Genomic DNA, 8,380 nt, shown 5'->3' on the forward strand with positions numbered 1-8,380 from the left:
TTATTTAATTATGTTAATCAGCATACATTACATCATTAGTTTTTGATGTAGTGTTCCATGGTTCATTGTGTGCATATAACACCCAGTGCTCCATTCAGTACGTGCCCTCTTTAATACCCATCACCAGGCTAACCCATCCCCCCACCCCCCTCCCCTCTAGAACCCTCAGTTTGTTTCTCAGAGTCCATGGTCTCTCATGTTTTTTTATTCTACATGAACCTCCACCAACCCCCACGCCTAACCGCAGAGAGTTTGAAACATTGTAATTATGATTTATGAAGTGCCTAAACAAAGTGTTGTTCATGTTAGCCAAAGAATTTTGCTTTGACTTTAAGCAAAATATTAATGAAAAGAAAAATTGATTTTTAAAAAATGTCATGAAATACAATTGTTAGACTAAGTTCTGGAATGTAAGGTTAGGTAAGAATTTGTGAGAATGATAGATTGAAATGTTTATTAAACTTTTTTGTGATAGAAAACTTTGAATTTTTTTTATAATAAACCTTTTTTTTTTTTTAAAGATTTTATTTATTCATTTGAGACACAGAGATACAGAGAGAGAGAGAGAGAGCATGAGCAGGGAGAGAGGCAGAGGGAGAGGGAGAAGCAGGCTCCCTGCTGAGCAGGGAGCCCGATGCGGGGCTCGATCCCAGGACGCTGGGATCATGACCTGAGCTGAAGGCAGATGCTTAACCATCTGAGCCGCCCAGGCGCCCCCATAATAAATCTTATTTGTACTCTAGGGGTGCCTGGGTGGTTCAGTTGGTTAAGCGTCTGACTCTTGATTTCTGCTCAGGTCATGGTCTCAGGGTCACGCGATGGAGCCAGGCATCAGGCTCTGCGCTTAGCATGGAGTCTGCTTGTCCCTCTCTCTCTGCCCGTCCCCCTGCTCACTTGTGCGCTCTCAAATAAATAAAATCTTAAAAAATCTTCTTGTACTCTAAAAGTAAGTAAAAATATTATTTGATGATAGAGTCTTATCCAAATTAAAACACACTGATACCATCCAGTAGGAATATTCCAAGATGATGGGGTTGAAGCCTGGTCATATCTGGGCTAGAAGCTTAGCAAGAATCTTACTAGATCTTACTAAGAATCTTACTTAGACTCTCACCGCTGTTTCTTTATCTGCCAATGGAGATAGTAGTTGTACTTACCTCCAGAGAATCCAAGAAGTGTTAGGCATGGTTTTTTTTATTACTTCCCTCTTATACATTTTGATCCAACCACTTAATTCTGAATGCGATTCTATTGTCTTTTCCAAATGTCAGTTTTGTTTTTTTTGTTTGTTTGTTTTTGCTTTTGTTCCATAGGATTAACCAGTTCCTTGACCTCAGGACTCTGGATTGGTCTTAACAGCCTGAGTTTCAACAGTGGATGGCAATGGAGTGGTGGCAGTCCATTCAGATATTTGAACTGGTTACCAGGTAGGGTCCAGCTTGTCTGTGGCTAAATACATCTAGTTTTAATTTGTCTGGATACCATAAAGATCTTCATCATCTCGCATGGGGAGCTCAAAGAAAAGAAGTGGGAGACTTTACCAAATATAGTCCATTTCTCACGTTGCTTTGAAATCTGCCAACTGGATTTGCATATACTAAAACCGTAAGGTTATACCTGCTTCCCAGGTTGGGGATTTGTCCGGCAGGATTATCACACAAATCAATACAGGACTCTGTTAAAGTACATATTCTCTGAGTACCCTTGATTTGCTAGCTATTATATTCAAAATCAATTTTTTGAATTTTACAATGTTCCAGTTGAAAGTGCTTATACATAATATGTATACTTATGAGATATATATACTGTATAATGCCATAGAGTATATTCAAAGATTTTATATATATTTATTTATATTTACACATACACAAACTATGAATTTAAGTGAATATGAATTATTTGGGGCTGGACAGTTTCTCATTATCTTGAGCCCTGAGATATTTGCGATATTTCTATCATTGTTATAATGACCTTAACATCATTTTCTCCTGTTGTTAATCTAATATAGTTGGATTAAAATAGTATTTCAAATACCAATGATAATATTCCATGCTAGCATCATAATTCATTAGCACTTTTGTTGGCAATTTGTGGTTTAATTTTTAAAAAATACAGTTGGGGATGATTAAGCCTTCAACATCTTTCTAATTTTTTGGAGGATAGAAAATGCTCTGAACTAATTATGTCTACATTGTCATAGCATACAGGTAACAGAACATAAAGGAGGCTAAATAATAAATGTGTTTCACATATACAGCAGTTATTCAGAGAAAACAAAAAGACCAATGATGACAAAAAACTTTTACCTTATTCACAAATGCCAACGATTAGAAGCTGCTTGAGGCGCTCTATAGAGTGTGATTCAGAACTCCCCACCCCCATTTCCAACCCACCCCATACTAATGTTGGTTTATTAGCAAAGAGTACCATAATTATTGATTACTAATGTCTGCATGGGTGTGGAAAAGGATGGGTCACATTTTCATTTACTAGTTCTGCTATGAGCAAATACTGATGTAGTGTTTCTTCATATGGTCTGACTTCCTTCTTAAAAGCCACTGAATGATTTTTGCATTTGGCTTAGGAAATTAAACTCTTTTCTATGTTACTAATTTATGGTATTTAAAGAAATGAAAGCTTTGAAAATAAGAAAGAGAGAGAAAGGATAAAGAAAGAAAGGAAGGAAGCAAGCAAGCAAGAATATTCAGAATAGATGCTAAAACACAAGAGGGAAACTTTAGAGGATATATTTTAGCTTAAATTGATGTGCTTTTACTATGAAATTCCACTTCCACTGCATTCCTTCAATGCATAGTTACAGGGCTGTCACTAGAATCAGCTCTGGTTTCCTCTGCCAAATGGAAACTAAACATTACTACAAGAGAATATAAGATGTCCTTCTCATGAGTGAGGATTTGATTTGTCTGCTTACTCACTCAGTGAGATTGAATTGGAGAATGCCAGTTGGACTCCATCAGATCATTAGATAATAATGATCATTTTTTAAAGGAACTAAAGTTTATTCTTTGCTGCTGAATTATTGCACGTTTGGCAAGTCACTTTATTTATTATGCAATTTTGGAGTAATTATTGTAATATTTAATCACTTGCATTCCAAGAGTTCAGTGAGAAAACTGGGGGGTTAACTTCAGTGAATGTGAGGAATGAAATTGGAATATTGATGAGAAAGGAAAAGAAATGTCCTCCCTTATTAAACCAAATTGCTGAGAAGTAAGAGGTGCAAGGTTAAATCACTTCTGAAATAATATGAGAGTTTCTTCAAATGAAAATCAGAAATCTTGTGGAATATTAGAAGCTGTTATTGCATGAAACATTTGATTAAGCATTCAACTGAGTACTTACCAAGTAATGCATCTATTAAAATACATTCACATTTGAAGTGAGGATATTTTACACAAATGCTGTAGAAGTGTGAATTCAAATAACTTTGGTAGCTATTTAAAGACAACTAATTGATATATTAAAGTCCTTATCACTAACAATGTTTTTCGTTGTGTACTCTTCCACAACTTTAAAAAAATGTTGACAAAAGCTTTATGGAGCAGGTGATATGATTCCCATCTAGCAGGAAGGCAAAGTGAGGTCCAGGGCCAGGTTATATACATGTCAGAGATCACAAAACAGAGTTGTTAACAAAATGTGGCTTATCACCCTGTCTTCAGGTGAGAGATGGAGCTAGTTTTCCATGTATCCATTGCATTCCCAAAGTTGAATTTATCTGGTTCTTTTATCAATTTTCAGCAAGATATGGGATGAAGGGTTAGTACTTAAAAATCTTCAGTAGGCTGGGTTGAAAATCTTGAGGAAGTCTGACTTTGGGGTGGACTTTATCAGCATTTCCCATGTCATGTTGCTTCTGAAGCTCCCCTTCCTTGTCTTTCTCCTCTTTGCTGTCTTCCTCTTCCGTCTCCTCTCTTTAGTTGGAGAAAGTTTTCCCATGTTCAGAAATTCTCTAGTTTGCTCCACACGGTTAGCCTTACTTAGCTTTTTGGTAGGTATTTACAGTGCTTAATATGGCTGGTTTGGAACATCATGTGTTGTGCATTTTGTTATACATAACAAAACCCAATGTGAAGATTTTTCAAGATTATAAGGCCTAGCTTTATTGTTGATATTGTGAAAAAAGTTATTTCAAAGAAGTAAACTTGTATAATCAACATTTTAGACTTCGGAATGATCCAAAGACAAGAAAAGAAATAGATGCCCAACGCATCTTTTGCTCTGCAGTCAGTAAAGATTTATTGGTGAATGTGAAGCCAGAGACAGAATGGGATTCATTAAATCCCAAGGATGAAGCCGTGAGGTTGTGGGGACTATCTGCTTGTAATACCTGTAATAATCCCACTTTGATTTTTCCTTTTCCCCAAAGGAAGTCCATCAACAGAACCTGGAAAAAGCTGTGTGTCACTAAATCCTGGGAAAAATGCTAAATGGGAAAATCTGGAATGTGTTCAGAAACTAGGCTATATTTGTAAGAAGGGCAACACAACTTTGAATTCTTTTGTGATTCCCTCCGGTAAGCGATCTATCTGATCTGAAGTGTAGAAGATATTATAATTAAAAGAAAATTGCAGCCTAGCATAACTGTGTGAAATGACAGGTTTTGTTGATAATTTATGGAGTAAACTTAATGATATTCCTACGGAATTTCTTTTTGTTGGCTACTAGTAATGGTCACTAACATTTCCTGAGTGTGCCGTAGTGTTCAGACACGTTCAAAGCCTTTGGAAGAAGATAAATAAGAATTCTATCCTCATAGCAGCCCTATGAGCAAAGCATTATTATTCATGCATTCTCGATGAGGAAGAGGAAATTCAGAGGATATATAAAACTTGCACATGTGATGAAACTGGAATCCAAGCTAGGAAATAAATACCTGCAAAGGATGTTTTTATTATATTCTTGCTATTTAAGGATACATCTGGGCTCTGGTGCCGTAAGTTTAGCATCCTCAATGGAAGTCTTCACAGAAATGGGATAAAACATCCAAAAAGTACTAACTGAATTTTATATATAGGCTAGACTCTGGGCAAAGAATTCAATTATGGTCTCTCTCATAATTTTATAAAAGAAATAAGTTACTAACACAAGAATGCACCCCTTTTTTCAAATTGACAAAAAACAAACAACCTACACTTTTTTCTCTATCAGCTGTTTTAATACTCTAAAGGGATGTATGTGTGTAAGTATGTATTCTGCTTGAGAAATCTGACAGTGTAGCATTCTTGACTTTTCTCCCTGACTTTTAAAGTCAGTAAAATTGACTTTAAAATATGATTGACATGGTTGGAAATTCAAAAGGTACAAAATGATAGAAAATAATAATATTTTCCTTCTACTTCTTAACCTCTAAACCCAGTTCTCCTCCCTGATAAATAACTATTTCTGGGTGTTTATCCTTATCTGGTTATTCTATAAATATATAAACAAATATGTTTATCATCATTTCTGTCTGTTTTATACAAATGGCAGCATACAACATGTATCTTCTTCACTTTTTTCAGATAAAAAATTTGGACATCTTTCCATACTGTACATAAATAGCCTCTTGGTTTATTTTTATGGCCACATGATAGCCATTATAGAGAGAGACCATGTATACTTTTTGACCAGTCACCTATTAATGGACATTCAATTTACTTCCAATTTTTTATTATTATCCTACCATGAATAACTTTATACACGTCATTTCATGCGTGTGATCATTCCTAGGAGTGGAGTTGCCAGACCAAAGAGTAGATGTGTTTGCAGTTTTAATAGAGACAGATACAGTCAAGATCTCCAATGTGTACAGACGAGGGTCCTGGTTCTTGGGTTCGATGATATTTACAAAGGCACCATTATGACTGTAAGCATGTGTCTAGGAGACCTCAATCATTTTGTACTTCATCTCCTCTATTCCTCCCGTAGAGAAATAGTATAATTCTTTCTCCTTGGGAAAGCTCATGGAATTCTCCTTCAGAAGATTTGGAATTGCCACTTAGGGGAAGAGGAGAATGGTTTTGTTTGTTTGTTTGTTTGTTTGTTGTAATAGCTTCCCTGGTACAGGAAGCAGAATTCTGGAACTTGGCCCTGTTACTTAACCCCCAGTTTTGGGTTCCTCATCTATAAAGGGAAATATTAATACCTGTTTTTCCTGTGAAAATTTGTTCATACATTCAGTAAATTAGCATAATTTCTCTACTATGCCCCACCTTGTTTACTTCCTAACCTTCACTTGACATGGGGTTTTGAATTTCTCTGTATTTCCTGGATGAATCATTCTGTCTTATCTATAAACTCAAACCAGAGCTTGGAAAAGCCAATGAGAGTTAAAATTATGCAGCACGCATGATTGGTGACCCCCTGGGGCAAGAGTTCTACCTTTTACCCTGGTGGTCCCTGCAATGCTACCTCACTCATCAAAATTCCTAGGTTTCTAGAACCTCACCGTCCATTTCAGTAGCCACGTAACCACAAGTGGCTATTGAGAGCATGAAGTGGGGCTAGTTTGACCTGAGATGTGCTGTAAGTATATATTACATATGGCAGTTTCAAGACTGCCCAAGCAAACGAGTAAAATATCTCGTCATTTCTTTTTTATTGATTACATGTTGAAATGATAATATTTTAGAGCAAGCAATCTTTTCTGGCTACCCCACGGACCTCCTTTTCTTTGGTTGTCTTCATGTTTTAAGATATTTTTAAAGGTTACCTGTCCAGTTTTTGAGGGTCTCAGCATTTGCTGACATTATTTTCAGTGTCCTGGGTAGCAAAATCAAAATATCCCACCAGAGGGCTCCAGAGCTATACTAACTTTTTTTTTTTTTTCCCTAACACGGCAGTAATAAAATATCTAAATTGTATTGAAGGGCTAGAATTTTTTAAGCATGCGTATTTTTTCTGTGACAATAATGCAGTGTTTGGTCATCATGGGTGACTGTTTACTTACATGACTACTGTAAACAGAATCTTAGACTCAAAGATGTGGCAGGCAGTCCTGGTCTGTAAGGAAAAATGGCTTTAAGGGATTCATTAAATGAATAACAAACATTTACTGTATTGAGCATTTGCTAAGCAGCACATTTGAGAACATTCACTACCAAACAAATGTATAAATTAACATTCATTTGGTAATATGGTCCCTTTAAGGAAGGTACATTGCTAAATTGCAGTTTGAAAGAGTATCTGTAAATGGTAATGATAAGCTGCTGCATATCAAATGTATTTTCTCGACCGACATTCATTACACCTGCCACGTGCCGGGCCCCATGCCAGTTCTAGCACATACAGGGGTGAATAACGGGAGTTTCTGCCTTCAAACATCTTTCCCTTCCCTTTCCCCAGCTCATTACTATTACAGTTCATTTTTGCAATATGAAATCAAGATTTATGAAATTGGACCATAACTCTTAGTAGCCATAGTTAGGATGTTGGCCGCTATTACTCACTGACTTAAATAATAATTGTGTGGTGTTTGTAATTTAGAGTAACATTATCGCAGATGTTTTCTAGTTCAGAAGGACACAGTGAGGATGGGTAGCTTCCTATTAGTATTATTTATCAATATTATTGAAATGTTTTTACATGTATGGGTACTTTGGTTCCTGTGATGTGACTTGCCCAAGACCACGGAACTTGTGGCAAATTCAGAAGACTTCTGGCTCTAAATCCCTGCAGTCACCACAGTATCATATGCCATCTTGCAGAAGCAAGCCAGAGGTGGCCAGCTCATGCTATTCCGGTTTCTGTAGCTCCTTGGTGGCCCTTATGTCCCCACCTCGTTTATGTTTTGTGAATATATATGCCAGAAAGGAAAAATAAATATTACCTTTAAATGCTTATAACTATCGTTTTGTATCCTGAATGATAGAAAATTTTGTTTTAATTTTAAAAAGTCTTCCCTTTTAAATGTTTTCCAAACTCTTTTTTCTCTAGAAAGCGATGTGCCTACTAACTGTCCAAGTCAGTGGTGGCCATATGCAGGTCACTGCTACAAGATTCACAGAGAGGAGAAGAAAATCCAAAGACATGCCTTGACTGCGTGTCGGAAGGAAGGTGGTGATCTAGCCAGTATCCACAGCATTGAGGAATTTGATTTTATCATCTCCCAACTGGGATATGGTAAGAAACCTGACAGCAGTAATATGCTTGCCTCTCCCCCACTCTCCACCCATCTCTGGAAAATTTAATCATAATGTTAATTTTAATTAATAATTTAAAATTAATGAGATCATTTAATACATGTAATAAATATTAATCATGCATAAAAGTAAAAATTTAGAAATATCAAGAAATTTTTAAAAGATTTTATTTATTTATTTTAGAGAGAGAGAGAGAGAGCACGAGCAGGGGGAGGGGCAGAGGGAGAGGGAGAATC

General features: G+C 36.4%; 1 long non-coding RNA gene across 1 annotated transcript; it reads left to right on the top strand.

Annotated features, from left to right (window-relative positions):
* The first annotated feature begins 1,148 nt into the window (after nt 1–1,148).
* LOC145719589 (uncharacterized) lies at nt 1,149–8,149 on the top strand. The gene is made up of 3 exons (XR_014142478.1): nt 1,149–1,427; nt 4,391–4,537; nt 7,939–8,149. It is a non-coding gene; the product is annotated as an uncharacterized LOC145719589 (long non-coding RNA).
* Nucleotides 8,150–8,380: the final 231 nt, after the last annotated feature.

The sequence above is a fragment of the Leptonychotes weddellii genome, unplaced genomic scaffold (assembly GCF_054177405.1).
Source record: "Leptonychotes weddellii isolate Sample4059 unplaced genomic scaffold, ASM5417740v2 HiC_scaffold_5450, whole genome shotgun sequence".
Lineage (NCBI taxonomy): Eukaryota > Metazoa > Chordata > Mammalia > Carnivora > Phocidae > Leptonychotes > Leptonychotes weddellii.